The following is a 15281-nucleotide window of genomic DNA, read 5'->3' as shown; positions in this document are numbered from 1 at the left end:
ATGCCAGTCCAAAAGGGGCCAAAAGAATGGAGAAATTTCGAGAACAGAGTTGATGCTTCACAGAAGAGGTGCAGTTGTGTTGAGAATGAGTCATGTTCAGGATTGGTAGAGATAAGAGGATGGGGGAATGAGGAGGGGAGAAAGAAGAGGGAGGAAGGAAGGCATCCCAGTGAGGAGTCAGGCCATGCCTGATTTCCTGCCTCTGGACTCTTCTCCACCATCAGTGGAATGGCAGGTTCCCACCCACAGGCTTAACACCACCTCAGCCTCGAGGGTCAATCCCTTTTTCGGGCAGGAGAGATTTCAGGAGTCTGGCAAAGAGCAGCAAGCCCATTATGAAATGGCAGGTGCCATAGCAGCCACTTTATTTAATCATCATACCAAATCTATAAAGTATTAATTATTTTCCTCATTATTATATATGAAGAACTCAAGGCTCACAAAAATTAAGGACATTGTACACGATCATACAGTCAGTGGCAAGAGGATATAATTCAAGTCCAAAGGTGTTTATGATGGTAGATTCCCTCTCAGCCTCTGGAACACAAATTCTCAGTGCTGTGTTCTTTGGGGCACAGGACTGGGTCACTTGATCTTGGTTGGCGCTGACTGGGTGACCTAGTTTTCACAAGCTTCTATATTGTTCTAGGGAACAAATCCTGTAACCATATTTCTGCTTGTCTAACCCTTTGTGATTTAATCCCGCCTTTGATGATCCCAGCTCTTCTAGGATGGGAGTCTTTTCTTGCCTTGTCATATCTCCTCGTCCTCCCAGGGATGAAAGTCCTACTCCTGGATTTTACCAAGAAATTACTAGACTCTACTACCATAAGTAGATATTCCAGATGCTGTTTGTCTGTATGTATGCCTAGATGTCTCAGAATGGCTGTCCTGGATCCTTCATCTCTGTCTGTCATCCCTATACTAGTCCATTCCCACTCTTGAAGGCTGGGTTTTTCTCAGAGGAACTGCTTGCCCGGACCGTCCCAAATTTTCTGTTCCCATACTTGTCCCAAGCCCTATTCTATTTGTTAGACTTGTCTTCTCTCTAGTACTAGTACTAGCTAGATTTGGGAATCTGTCTCCCAAATTATTTATTGTTCCATGTGCAGGTCTTTGTCCAGCTCCTTCAGCCATGAAACTGGACTGTGTGTGACTCGTAATGTAAGCTTGGCAGAACAGGGGTGGGGAAAAGCATAGTGTGTTCTGGAGAGGTGCACAGCTGACCTAACAAGGGTGGGAGGGTGTGTGTGACAGGTCATTGAAAGTAAAGATGGATCAGTGGGGTGGAACCACATTAAAAGCTGTTTTAAATGCCAGGGTGAGATACTGGATATGACCCAGTAGCGATGAGCAATTATTATTGGTTCTTAAGCCCCCTAGAGAGATTAGTCAGTGTGCAAGATGGACTAAAGAGAAGACTGAAGACAGAGAAATGAGGAAACCATTAAAGTTGTGCAAACAGGAAGTGATGAGAGCCTGGATTAGAGTTTATCTGTTATAACCCACAGGAAAGAGATAAGAGACACAATTTGAAGCAAAAACTATAGACTCAGGAAGGGACCGGATTTATAGGGGAGTGGAAATCAAGAATGACTGCAAATTTGTAATCATGGTGGTGTTACTGGTAGAGGCAAGGGAATCTCAGAAGCGGGATCAAATATTGGGAAATAAAAATAAAACCCAAGCTCTCTTTCCAATATGTTTCATTAATAACACCGATTATACATGAGAGCATTGCTAGCAGGTATTCAAGCAGAGGGTTGTGTTAAAATCAGTTGAATTGTTGAAATTAGATTAGAAGCAAATGAGAGATCGGGCTAAACACATCAATTTGGGAATGGAAGTCATAAATGTGGATCAGGGAACCGTAAGGGAATTAAAATCTAATTTGTCAAAAATCCCACAGTTTTACACAATATTCTGGGTCTGGGCCTCTTCTAGGCTGGTGGCCAAGAACAGGCAAAGGAGTTACAGATGGACTGAATATGCATAAATAAGAAAATCTGTTGTCTAATGTGGCTCTAAAAAAAATCCACTCTCTACCTACACATGATATTTCTAGTGCATGAGAACTCATGGTATCATGCCTGTGTGAACACTTCTTATCTCATCCCACTGAGAAAAGCTGCACCTGCCCCTCAAGCACTGATTCCCTTTGGGTGCTAAAATGTACTCTCCCACGAGAGGTGTCCACATGCCTCTTTTCTTAGCTCAAATGCAATAATTACTTGAGTTTAACCCTTAGCTGTGCTTATTTCTTATTCTTCATTCTCCTTTCCAAATTCCTATCATCTGACCATGATAAGCAAGTCATTGACTGTTAGTGTCCTCACCTGTAAAACGGAAACATTAAGAACCAAGTTCCTTTTTGGTGAAGAAAGGAATCTTAAAACAAGTCAATACAGAAAGGACACTTTTAACAAGATGTTCTGAGGGACTGCGGATTGCTCATTTTGGTATGATTCTTTTAGCTTGTATGTTCAGAGACTACTGACTGGTGTAGCCCATATAACTTTTATGTAACTTCAGAACCAAATGAGGCTTCTTTTAGTTCTGATCCTGATTAAAATAAAAAATTAAAGGAAGAGAGAAAAAAAATGTGCATCTTTATGGTGGGTTCTTTTGTGGGGAGGGAACTTTTTGGATATGAACTGGCATTTGCCCAATAATATTCTGAGTTCAGTAAATAACTCAGCACACATGGATTGAATTTCCAATGAAAAACATGAAGCTTACAAAGTAAATGGAAAGTACTTGGCAGGACGCATACTTCCATTTGATGAAGGGAAATCTGGGGGGTAGTTGGCCAAACCTGACAGGCTCAGGGATTAACCCATCCTCACTCATCACCATAACAGAAAATGCCAGTTATCACCAGCACTGGGCTGTGGCTTTCTCAAAGAAATCGGCACTCTCCTGAAAGGAAGCTGGCTTCCGTGGGAGCTGTGTGTGTGCTTGTGTACAAATTTAGTGCACAGGTATGCCTTACAAGTGAATCAGTCAGTGAAGAAATGAAGACCTCATATAATATATAAACCACTTTCTAAAATGGAAGAACAAATCTGATATCTGATGTGTATACTATGATTCTCTGCTTTAAGATAGGACTCTGAATATAGGTCTCTTTCCTCATTATGATTAACATTGTTAGCACAGTAAGAGAATGAGACCCTTTTGGTGATTTATCCAAAGTAACACAGCTAATAAATGATACAACAGTAATGCAAACCCGTGGCTGTTTCATTCCAAAGTTCACATTTTTCCACTGCATTTGCCGCCTGCAAAAAAAAATGCGGTGAGTGGGGAGACAAAGCAGGAGGCTGGTGGGTACAGCCAGCTTATAAAATATATATTGCTGATTCTATATCTAATTCATTTCCCACATTCAGAGGAAAGGCACGAAAATTAGTAAGCACTCACCCTGTGATGAAAAATCAACTCAGCCTCAGACAGACTGTAGCAGTTTGCCCAAGGTCACAGAGCTAGCACAGGGCAGAACCGTGATTCAAACCCAGAGACGTGCAACTTTAACTCTTAGGTAACAGGCAAAACATTTTCACCTATGACACCCCTTTAAAGCCAATGACAATCCTAGGAGAAGAGTGTTGGCAATGATAGAAAGAAACTGGAGTCAGCACGTAAGAGACAGATTTGCTAGGCTTCCTAGTGGGTTACTTCGGACAAATAAGCTCCTGCATTTTGGAAGGAGGGGGAGGTGGAAAGAAAAATATATATGAAATATTTTATTTTCCCAAATGGGAAACATAATGGTACAGATTTTGCTTGTAGGCTCGGATTTCCTTTTGTATGTATGGTAAATAGTATTCTGTCTTCTTTCTTTTATGTTCTGATGAGGGTCTCCATGAGAAGAAGTTAGGCTAACTCCTACATCAGAGTTTCTACAGAGATTAAATAGAGTTCTACGTGTCAACCCGCAGTGGTGTTCAGGACAATGAAGATCACCAGGACTGCCTGGGGAGATCTACCCCTGTGGAATAATTCAGTGTTGGGGAGACCATTATTTCCCTTTTCTTACTTTCTCCATGAAGGGGAAATTCCATTCCTCCCACAGATGGGACAATATACTTCTAGATGTCTCCTGTCGCTTCTCCCATGGGAGGAGTAGCTAATTTGATTAGTGGAGAGCCTGAACACCATTGAACCAGGATTTTTCCAAATACTATGGTTATTGAATGGAAAAGTTTGTGATGGCCCATCCTTTCTCTTACTGTCTTATACTGGCTGTGCCTGTGGGCAGTGGGCTCAGTTGTGCTTCAAAATCCAGCCCGGGTGGCTCAGCCGTTAAGCGTCTGCCTTCGGCTCAGGTCATGATCCCAGAGTCCTGGAATCGAGCCCCGCGTCGGGCTCCCTGCTCCGTGGGAAGCCCGCTTCTCCCTCTGCCTGCAGCTCCCCCTGCTTGTGCTTACCCGCGCTCTCTCTCTGACAAATAAATAAATAAATAACCTTTAAAAAAAAATTAAAAAATTAAATTCACTCCTTTAAAAAAAAAACAAAATCCAGAAAGCAATTAAACTTTCCCCAGGTAGGCCCAGGTAGGCTTCTGTTCTCCTTGCCAGTTTTCTCGTCTATGAATGGGTGAAGCAGGTTGGCCTGTCACCAGAGGCCAAATAACCTTAATAAATGTTAATTCCCAAGTTCTGGTTTAGCCTCAGGTCCAAGTCCCATTGTCAAGTCCACCTTTACTGTGAGTAAAATTGATAATTTGAAGTTAAAACCTGAAAGGAAGGTGGATATGTATTGCTCTAAGCCTAGATCATTTGGGACCTTTGAGGCAGGCATTTCACGGCTCTGCTGTCTTAAAAATGTTGGCATAGCATAATCATCAGCAGGATCTGGCTTCCCATTCTTTTCTTTTTTTTTTTTAAATTTTATTTATTTATTTGAGGAAGAGAGAGAGAAAGCACGAGGGGGAGGAGCAGAGGGAGAAGCCGACTCCCCATTGAGGAGGGAGCCTGATTCGGCGCTCAATCCCAGGACCCCGAGATCATGACCCAAGTCCAAGGCAGACACAACTGACTGAACCACCCAGGCGCCCCTGGCTTCCCATTCTTTTTTTTTTTTTTTTTTTTTTTTTTTTTTTTAAAGATTTTATTTATTTATTTGAGACAGAGAGAATGAGAGAGAGAGAGCATGAGATGGGGGAGGGTCAGAGGGAGAAGCAGACTCCCTGCTCAGCAGGGAGCCCGATGCGGGACTCGATCCCGGGACTCCAGGATCATGACCTGAGCCGAAGGCAGTCGCTTAACCAACTGAGCCACCCAGGCGCCCCTGGCTTCCCATTCTTAAGAGTCATGGGTTTGTTCTGCTTTTCTCTTTGTTTTCTGTATAAAAGGCACATAATAAATATCTGTTGATTGACTTGAGTAAGTTGCTAAACAGCAACTGGCGTTTAAGTTAATCCTACTTGAGCCACAACAGCTGGCCTAAGGCACTGAGCAAATCTCTGAAATCAAACAATATCTTCACATCAGAGAACAACATGTTGTATTTTCAGATGAAGGGGGGAGAGAAAGAGGAAAAGGTGCTGAGGGGACCTCTTGCTGGTACCAAAAGTGCTCTGTCCGAAAGCCACTCGAGCTTTCTGTCACCTCTGAAAGCAGCTGGGCAGGTCCAAAGAGGCAGATGGTCATGGGGGTCAAAACAAATGAAAAGATTTCCTGTACTCTGGAATTTATATTGACATTCCTTTGAGAAAAAAAAGCAGGAGTAACCTTTATGATTGATGGGTTCATTCATTTATGTATTGACAAGGAGTTATAAAGTACCTACAATTATGGGTAGTTTTCCCTACACATGCAAATGCTTCTGGGAAAAAAAGGGAACCTGTAGGAAGACTGATGTGGTCACAGGTCAAACCATACTCTCCAAGTCAAGTTTACCAATAATAAAGCTGATTTTTTTTTTAGCTCCATCTGTCTAACTCTGGTCTATTTCTTAATTGGTTGTGAAATTAAAAGAGGAAGAAGAGGATGATTAATTATTGCCCCCTAAAAATTTTACAACATGCTTATTGAATGAAAAACAATTTATGGAACTTTTTCTTAAAATATTTCTTAGTGTGGACAGGTTTCCATCAAGCACATTTTTGGCAAGTGCTGATGGATAGTAGTTGGATGTTACGCTCCCTGTGTTCCTGGGATGCAACTAGCTGAAGAACCATATTGACCACAGGATGGAGGAGACTAAAAGAAGTTGTCCAAATAGAAGACTACTCTGTTTCCTCATGGAGGTGACCACTGGAGACAGGTTGGGCTTGGCTAAGGTTCTCAAGAAGAAGCTTAAGGTTTCCATTTAGGGCTCATATATATGAAAGGATGATCAAAGGTCCCAGTTGCACACCATACAGTATGACTTCAATGACTTAATCCTGGAAAACTTTTGAAGCAAGTATAAGTAAATGCCTGCCTTAACCATAACAAAATGAAAAACTTTATCAAAGCATTTAACTTTGAGCAATCACTTCCCATGCATTCCTTATATGGTATTTGAGGACTTCAAGTAAAGCCCTTTATGTATTCCTTGTGTTTTCAAAACATACTCTTGGTAACCAAATAAACTAACTTGCTAAAGAGGTTTATTGACTCCTAGCCAGTTAAATGTCAGAATCATCCACCAAAAAATACCCACTTTGGTTCTGGAGTGTTGGATCAATAGCTCTCTGTTTTGGCAGTAATTGGATATAACAGAACCAGTTTTCTATTACTATCCCTTCAGAATTATAAAAATAAAATAAGGTTATCTGCCCTTGGAAGTATATTTATCTTTCTATTGTTTACAAACACATTTGTGATTGGAGAGGAAATGGGGTGTTTAGGGTATATACTGACATTTTGTCCAGAGAAGGTATCAAGTTATTAAAAGGTATATATATAAAAAACAGAGAGAGAGAGAGATTTGCAAAACCCATTCCTGTTTTTCTTAGTGAGCACTGCGGAGTACTACAAGCAAATTAGTCACTAGTAACTGTGCCATACATCCCGATCAAGAACAATCAGACTACTGGGGCTCTTGATTGGCACAAATGGGAGCACTATCTTTGGAAAATTCTTTTTTCCCTCCCCCCCCCCAAATTTCTCCAAAAGACATGTTTATTTATATTTTACACCCATTAAATTGTGAGCATCTTAGGTCAGAAATGCAGTTTACATTCATCTATAAGTTTGTTCCTGATACATAACAGACATTTGACACATTGTTGTTAAGTGAATAAAATCTGTTGATAATTTATAATTCAGGAGTAAAATAGATTACAGGTAAAGCTTTTGCTAGGTCAATAATGAATACAAATAACAAGCATATCTCCAGGAAGGCTCATGAGTATGTTATTAATTTTCACTATTATTATTAAATAGAAGCCCTAGAGAATAGACTGACATGGCACTTAATGTTGTTAATTAAAAGTAGATGAAGATATAATTGAAACTATGAAAATACTCAATCTTTTCCTTATGCTAAGCACCCAATATTTAAATGCAAATAATAGAACATTCCCACAAAGCAATTCTATTAAGCTTCATTCCACTTTTTAAAGAAGCAAGGTTCTCATCTAAGGTGTTTTATTGCCATTTCTATTAATTTTTCATATTTTAAAAAATAACAGGTATTGGGATGCCTGGCTTGCTCAGGCAGTGGAGCATGTGATGCTTGATCTCAGGGTTGTGGGTTCAAGCCCTATTTGGGTGTAGAGATTACTTAAAAATAAAAATCTTAAAAAAAAATAACAGGTATTAAAAACCTTTATAATCACCTCCTAAATAAACAGCTATTTCCATATATATTAGTGATCTTGTAGAAAGAACACCCAGAACTTAATAAAACCCCAGAAGATCCTGACTCACAAGAACAGAGTGCTTATTTGGTTTTGGGTCATTGGCTGCTTCATTATTGAGATTTTCCAAGTCAGATAGTGTTACATGTGGAATATGCCAGTAAGCATTAATAACAACGACCATAAAGGAAAAGTAGGCCTTCCCCAATCAGATGTAAGACTAAGCTCTCCAAATTCAGTGTTCTCCTTAATGCAGCAGAGGGCAGTGAAAGCACTGTTAATTGATCATATAAACCTTTTGTTACAATCTGGAGAGAAATACTGTATTTCCTTATCATTGCATTTTCCATTTTAAACACCATACATGAAAGTGGTTTGAAAGACAATACATGTTTAGTCTCAGATGTATTTTTGAAGGCATATAGAACCTTCACAAAGTGCAATGAAATACCTATCTAGCACTTCAGGGATTCACAGTTCACTTGAGTGTAACAGAAAAATGTTTTAGAGGATAATACTACACTGTGACCTTGGTCTAAAATTTACCTACATGGTGTAGGAGACCCTAAAACTGTGGAAACCTATCAGACAGAGTGCTGTGCTTATATTAGCAGAGAATTTAAGAGCTTCAAGGGGTCCTTGCGGTCAACTAATGATCATGGAAAAGTTACTAGATTCTCTCAACTAGAGGAGGCTAAGCTATAATCAGAACAGAGGTCTTCTTTCTCCTCTTACTTTAAAGTTTTTATTTTGCCACACCATATTTCATAATATTTAACAGTTAGACTTAGGACTTCTGATGTGCTTCTTTCTCAGGGTTCAAAGGTCTTAGGAAACCTCACTTGAAAAATGCAGTAGAGGGCACCTGGGCGGCTCAGTCGTTAAGCATCTGCCTTCGGCTCAGGTCTGGTCCCAGGGTCCTGGGATCGAGCCCCACATTGGGCTCCCTGTTCCGCGGGAAGCCTGCTTCTCCCTCTCCCGCTCCCCCTGCTTGTGTTCCCTCTCTCGCTATGTCTTTCTGTCAAATAAATAAATAAAATCTTAAAAAAAAAAAGGAAAGAAAAATGCAGTAGAGGGGCGCCTGGGTGGCTCAGTCAGTTAAGTGGCTCAGGTCATGATTCCGGGATCCTGGGATCAAGTCCCTCATTGGGCTCCCTGCTCAGTGGCGAGCCTGCTTCTCCCTCTCCCTCTTTCTACCACTCTGCCTACTTGTGTTTGCTCTCTCTCTCTCTCTTCGTGTGTCAAATAAAGAAAGAAAATCTTTAAAACAAAGAAAACAAAAATGCAATAGTGTTCACACTCACTCTCTGTAAAAGTTCTCAAGAGGTGAGGAGATGTTAATGTTACACATTTTAATCAATATTTATTTCACAATTTTCAAAAATAAGACCTTGTCACTCCCTGACCCCAACCCCAACCCCAACTAAGAGGAAGACACTGTTCTTTTCACCTCAGCTAATGCATGCATATCTGGTTCCCTTCTTGGCATGCCCCAGCACTGTATCATGGTTAGAAATTTTACTAAATGGGACTGGACCTGGCTACGGATGCTTTCTTAGCTGTAACCTTCCAAGCCTGGGCTTCGGTCTGGAAGATCTACCACTCGCTTTCCCTACTGAGTTAGGTATGTCAACATCAGGGGAAAGGGTTAAATGGCTAATGGTAAAATAACAACCTCTGGGAGAGAAGACATCTCAGAGAAGCCAGGACACTGCTGTATCAGTTACAATGAAACATTTTGCCTCTGGACTTTGTTGATCTGTCTGGAGTACATGATGTCTGATTGGCGTTCCCAAGTTCTGGGGCTGCCAGTGACATTCCCCTGACCCTGCAGGAGTTCTTCCTTATTTAAAGAACACACACTAAGCATCTGGCCCAGGACCTCTTACTTTCATTTTCGCTAGTTGGCTTCTCTGCCTGCTTGCTCTAAGTCTGTAGTCTTTCAGCGAGTCAAGGGCCAGGCTGAAATCCCAGAGCAAATTCCTCCAAAGCCAAACAAGGAAATGTTCAACGAGTCCTTGGAAACCAATAACTGAGAGCACCAGGTTATCTTATTTGGAAGTTAATATATTGGATGTTGTACATTTTTCACCAAAATTAGACATTTTCTGGATTAGCTATGCATCTTCATTATATCACAATCTTTAACAAAGGTTAAAGGTGCATGAATAGATCTATGTTTCAAGGAGACGCTACATTTTTTTTAGAGTATAAAGGTTTTTCAAAGCCAAGTCAAGGGGAGTACCACTATCGTGGCCCCAGTTTTTATCTACAAACTTTGGTTAAAATGTTGTGTATCTTATGATTTTTGAGGAGATGGCTAATACCTAAGGGAATTATCCTGAGGTGTGCCAAAAACATAAGGAAAACATGGAGCCTTTTGCAGAGAAACTACCAGGTACTATTCTATATCTGTTTTCCCCACATGGCGAAGAGTTCTCTAGAAATGACCATGGATGGGGGCTTCTCCATTGTGCCTTTGGTTGGGCTGGCCAGAAAAGCCACAGAGCCTCCTGCCAAGGGCCTAGTACAGCTGTGTTTTCTTGTGTGGTGACATGTTGCCACCCAGCAAGGATTAGGCTCTGGGCATGACCTACTGGTTTGGAAACCTGAAACCAGGATTTTCAGAATCCTGAACTCTTTGGCATACCCCAAACAACAAAGGGAAGCTATTTGTTTAGAAAGCCCAGTCTCGGGGCCGTTCAGAAATCAGAGGTCAATCATAGAGTTATCAGGAAGCACAATGCATACCTCCTTGACCTGGCTTCTCTGCAAGGGTTTGTTCCCATGGGGCAGGAGAGAGAGGGAGGAGAGAGAAAGGAAGAAAGCAGGGAAAGAAAAGAAAACAGGCGGTATAGAGTGGGAGTTAAAATGGGCTTTAAGTTAAAACCCACTCACTAGCTGAGTTCAACCACCTAAGCCTCTGTTTTCCGAAACATTAAATGGGACTGATGATGTGTAAGTCATAGGGTTGTTGTAAGAATTCATGGAGTTAATCTCTATAAACTACTTAGTGCAGTGCCTGGAACATGTCAAGTATGCCCAATAAAGGTTAACCATTATTACTGTTACTTTTAAGTAATTGGATAAGAAGAACGGAAAAGATGTACCGATTGTGATGCACAGTTCCTTAAACACTGCCATTTTATCAGCTAATCATTCAGAGCCTTGTGAGGAAAGACCTACAATTTGAGTATATCCATGGATTTAGGTACTAGAAGAACCTCATCGATCTATTCAAACTACATTTATAGAATCTGCACAACCTGGGACAAAGTGGATTACCTTCCGTTTAGGCAGCACCCCGGTAGAGGGGACCTTTCCCTTCTCAAAGCCTGTACCCTGACCATGGGTTGCATCATCCCAGAAGAAGTGGCAGGGTTTTGTTTTGCTTTGTTTTGTTTTTCAGTTTTGCATAAATGTTCCATATAAACTAACAACAGCCCTGGGACCCAATTCCAAATCTCACGGCTCTTTTTTTTTTTATTCTTATGTTAATCCCCATACATTACATCATTAGTTTTAGATGAAGTGTTCCATGATTCATTGTTTGTGCATAACATCCAGTGCTCCATGCAGAATGTGCCCTCTTTAATACCCACCACGAGGCTAACCCATCCTCCCACCCCCCTCCCCTCTAGAACCCTCAGTTTGTTTTTCAGAGTCCATCGTCTCTCATGGTTCGTCTACCCCTCCGATTTCCCCCGCTTCATTCTTCCCCTCCCGCTACCTTCTTCTTCGTCTTTTTTTTTCTTAACATATATTGCATTATTTGTTTCAGAGGTACAGATCTGAGATTCAACAGTCTTGCACAATTCACAGCGCTTACCAGAGCACATACCCTCCCCAGTGTCTATCATCCAGTCACCCCATCCCTCCCACCCCACCCCCCACTCCAGCAACCCTCAGTTTGTTTCCTGCAATTAAGAATTCCTCATATCAGTGAGATCATATGATACATGTCTTTCTCTGTTTGACTTATTTCACTCAACATAATACCCTCCAGTTCCATCCACGTCATTGCAAATGGCAAGATCTCATTCCTTTTGATGGCTGCATAATATTCCATTGTATATATATACCACCTCTTCTTTATCCATTCATCTGTCGATGGACATCTTGGCTCTTTCCACAGCCAAATCTCACGGCTCTTTATGAGCATGACCAAACCCTCCAGCCATATCCTGACTTCCATTCTCCAAGACAAGACTGCAGAGAAGCTCCTTCCCTGGGATCTACCTGGGTGAGGAGAGAGCTGTGCTCCAGGGCCCAGCCTCTGGGAAAGAGAAACCAATTCAAACCAGACTCTCAGACCCTTGACTCCACCCAGAAACTGAAAAGGGTAGGAGACTGTGCCTTGTCTTCCTCATTAGAGAGCTCATACTTCAACTCTGCTCAAAAGCTATTGCTTGAGTATGGAGGTGTGGGAGCTGGAGGGAGAGATGTTGGAAATAAACCACAATTTCTGTTTCCCTTTCCATTCCAGCAGCTCGACTGAATGGTGGAGAACTTCAGAGCCAACTTTTGTCATTGAGTCCCTCTGTCTGAAATGCTATCCTTTGAGTGACCTAGCTTAATCCTGCTTGTCTTGTCAGACTTAGCTCTCCATGTTGTGCAATCCTATCCCAGAATGAAGTAGGGCCTTTCTGTTTCTTCTTAGCATCTTGTACATTCTTCCTGGAATGCAAATTCATGAGGATAGGACCTGTGTCCATCTCGTACACAGCTTTACTCTCAGCATCCAGAGTGGTACCTGATCCACAGCAGATATCCAACAAATATTGTTGAATGAGTGTATAAGTCAATCAGTACAGATAAAAGAGAGGAGAAAACAGTATGCAGCTACACTGCCTTCGATATGGAGAACAGAAAGTGGATTCTAGAACATGAAAGGCCCACTGCCTAAGTACCAGGAAGGATTTAGGTGTGAACAAGATGGGCTTGCGCTTGAATTTTGGAGTGCATGACAAGGAAAGCCTTACTCTGGACAATAGAGAGCAAGAATATTACAGAACTGGAGTGTGGGGGGAGAGGCAGAATACAGTGCAGGAGGGATGGCATGAGGAAGAGAATCAGGAGGCAGAAGAGAAGGCAGGAGGACATCTGAGTGTTCTGTGAAGTGAAGCAGACACTGAGAAGGCCCCGGTGATGGGTACCAGATAGACCCCACAACAGAAATGTGCCCTACGTCATTTGAAGTTTATTGCTGTGCTCTCTCATGACCCCAAAACTCTCAGTTCAAGTTCTAAAACATAGTATCAGTATAGTAACCTTATTTTCATGATTCTTTTGTGTGGGAGGAAGAGAGGCCCACCCGGGTGTGGGAGGGAACAGAAGATGAGTTGTCCCAACCCTGGGTCTATGTCAGAACAGAAATAAAAGAACATCTACAAGATGCAGAGAACATCAGAAAGCAGGAAATCAGAGCAAAGCTGACTGTGAATGTAACAGGAATCTTGGGAACATGCTTTGGCCTTCAGAGAGACATGAAATGGGAGTTTTGTGAGGCTCGTCTTTGCCAGGTCCCAAGGGGCCAGGAGGTCCCAGCTAATACCTGGGACACATTATGCATCCTGCCATAAAGGTTATTTTTCTTGTCTGTGATGCCTTTCAGATTATGAGTTCCTTGAAGGCAGGGGTTTTCTTATTTGTAAGAGCATCAATATCTCTAGCACAGTGTCTAACAGAGAGTGGTTAGTATTTGTTGAATGAATAGATGAATGCTTTTATCACAGATCTTCTTCATTAAGAACCACCTATGGTTAATGAAAGAATCCAATGGGAGAGAAGGAGGAAGGAAGAGAGAAATAGAGACAGAGAGAGAGAGAGGGAAGGATGGAGGGAGAGAATGAGAATCCAACCCTAATATATAAAACCTGAAGGTTTCCTCAGGCAATGTTTTTGTTTTGTTTTGTTTTTTTCCTTTATCTCTGGTTTATCTCTTACCCTCTAAAACCTCCTTTGGCATCTGCTCCATGTTCTAGAATTAGGTTGAAATTCCAAAGCCTGGTGGATGGTCTTCATAAGGTGATCCTCCTCTAATGCAAAGGCCATGCGCACCCTACTAGGCCTGCTAGGCCTGTCTCAGGGAAAGGCATGCATCGCCTGACCAGCACTTGATTAGAAATATTCACATTTCAAGGACAGGATGTTCCCAGAACAGTTCTGGTCTCTAAGCTTCTGAGTTTGCCTAGAGCCAGTACTTAACTGGTGAATACAGGTTTCCCAGAACTTTATGCAAAACACTTAATGCAAGTTGTTAAGTCTGAAGATTGGGAGAGACACCCTTACAATGAAGGTTTTACAGACAGTGGAATGAATCCTAACAACATTTAATAATACCAATTTTAAAAAGCCAGTTGATCCTCATTTCCTTTTGTTTTTGATCAATCGACAGAAGGAATAAGTAAAATCTAATGTTTTTTAAAAAGTTAAAGATACAAAACTTAAAAATAATTGTTGGGACCAGGTCTAAACCCATGAAAATCCCAATGTCTTAAGTTTCTCTTATTGTTGAAGATATATTGAACATTGAAACAGCAGTTACTGATCAGTAAGTCGGGCAAAATGATTTCTGAGTCTGCTGGCCTGTATCAATATGCCCTTAAACTGAACTAATCCACCTCTGAAATTGTAGATAGGATTAAAGTTTAGTTTCTCCTAGATGAAAATGTGCTTAAGTAGGACAGAAAGAACGGTCTGCCTACTCACTGTAATGGTCTAAGGGGTTAGATCTCTGCCCAGGATGCCTCCTGCAAAGTATCTGACTTTGGGCACAACAATGTATTCTCTCCCTAAAAGTGTTACAGAAGTGATTCTTTCTTAGAATAAAATGTAGTAATTGAGTTCCTTATCAGATATATTAAATTCTTCTGTACCCATGTTTCAAAAACGTCCTCTCCTTCACTTCTCTCTTCATATGATGGGACAAAATACGCCTCTATAAGGCAAGCTCAGTGATGCGTGGTTGCAAAGCAGTGAGTTCATACACAATGGCTGCACCCATAATTTCACTTGGTCCTCAGTTTATTTGCCCCCTGATTCTGGACATGACAAATGGGTTGCATTCCCCAAGGCCAGGATCATGGCTAGCGGGTGGTCGAAAGAAAAGTGCCTGTCATCCTGCAAAGATATGACCTGCCAACAAAGTGTGGATAAGCTCAAGAAACCATTTCCAAACATGGAAACAGGACTGGATCAGTTTGGGGCAGATGGAAGCTTTTGCCAATTCCTAATTTTGCCAATCTCCCTTGATGATTTCTCAACCACTCAACACAGGGTGAAAGGGAACAGGATAACTTCTATTTCTAACACTTTGAAGCTATTAGAAATTATCAGACTTTTTCCTAATAAGTAAAATAGATAATAGAAAAATTAGCGGTCTGAGGATTATCCCCAAACCCTTTAGGATTACAGGAATTTCATAGCAGGGTTAACATTTTTAGAAAGTAAGAACTGAGTATTTTCATTACCTTCTCTGTTTGTAGGT

The 15281-nt window shown here is 41.4% G+C and overlaps 1 protein-coding gene across 2 annotated transcripts in view; it reads right to left on the bottom strand.

Annotated features, from left to right (window-relative positions):
* Nucleotides 1-15281, bottom strand: part of SYNPO2 (synaptopodin 2) — a 164437-nt gene that overhangs the window by 81682 nt on the left and 67474 nt on the right. The window lies entirely within an intron of this gene.

Source organism: Mirounga angustirostris, unplaced genomic scaffold (assembly GCF_029215605.1).
Source record: "Mirounga angustirostris isolate CCGP_5_RB_7025 unplaced genomic scaffold, mMirAng1.0.hap1 SCAF_2, whole genome shotgun sequence".
Classification (NCBI taxonomy): domain Eukaryota; kingdom Metazoa; phylum Chordata; class Mammalia; order Carnivora; family Phocidae; genus Mirounga; species Mirounga angustirostris.
The sequence above is the reverse complement of the archived record's forward strand: the minus strand, read 5'-3'. Positions and strand labels throughout refer to the sequence as shown.